Source organism: Glycine max, chromosome 11, assembly GCF_000004515.6.
Source record: "Glycine max cultivar Williams 82 chromosome 11, Glycine_max_v4.0, whole genome shotgun sequence".
Lineage (NCBI taxonomy): Eukaryota > Viridiplantae > Streptophyta > Magnoliopsida > Fabales > Fabaceae > Glycine > Glycine max.
In genome coordinates, this window is record NC_038247.2 from 36,988,148 (window position 1) to 36,989,053 (window position 906).

A 906-nucleotide genomic window follows, 5' to 3' on the forward strand; every position below is an offset into this window, starting at 1 on the left:
GTTTGAATTGATAGGGAATGGGGTCTACATTCAATAAAAAATATCTTAGTCTTCTCGGATGATTCATTTAGCAAATCTACATTGACAAGTATAAATAAATTAATTTATAAAAACAAAATGATAATGGAAACAGTAGTCTTTATTAATATAAGCACTACTAGTTTGTTTCTCTTTACACTAAAAGGCCTCAAACTCAAACCTACCCACTTTCCCTCACATATCAACAAATATTCAACACCCTCAACAGAGAGAGAGAGAGAGAGAGAGGGTTCTGAACCAATTCCTTCATCAGAAGAAGGAGAGGTTTTGGTTATTCCACTGCAACTGGAGGAGGCATCCAAAGGGATCGCATTGATCCCAAATCCAAGCTTCAATATTCTTCTCTCTTTCCCACTCAAAATATTAATTTTATTTGGGATCATGCTATCCCTTTGGATTTCTCCTTTAGTGGCTTCTATAATGATGGCTCTCATGGATTTTGCTTGCTAGCTGCACCACAACACAAACACTTCCATATACGCCTCTCAATTAACACTACTATACTACTCATGCATTATGTGGCTGAAGGAGAATCACATAACTCATTTCTGTAAGTCCATATTCTTTTCCTTTTAATTGAAACCCTTTTAGCTCTTACACACTTGCCTTGGCTATTTCCTTAGCTCTATATATCTTATGTTCTTTCTCAATCTTAGAAATTAACAATTTCACAGAAGCAAATAGTTTTTCTATGATAAGAATCTATCCAGGAGTATTAAGTATATTATTCGATCATAAAAGAGATATAAAATTAGTTAGGTAGTTAAAAAAGAATAAAAAGATTATTAATTGATAAAAAAAAGTATATTATTCGTAAAAACAGGTCTTGCATTATTTCGCGTTCATAGGCTTTGTTGAATTCATATC

The 906-nt window shown here is 33.0% G+C and overlaps 1 non-coding gene across 1 annotated transcript; it reads left to right on the plus strand.

Moving 5' to 3' along the window:
• Positions 1-326: 326 nt before the first annotated feature.
• Positions 327-446, plus strand: MIR393A (microRNA MIR393a). Its single transcript, NR_048612.1, has one exon. It is a non-coding gene; the product is annotated as a microRNA MIR393a (primary transcript).
• Positions 447-906: the final 460 nt, after the last annotated feature.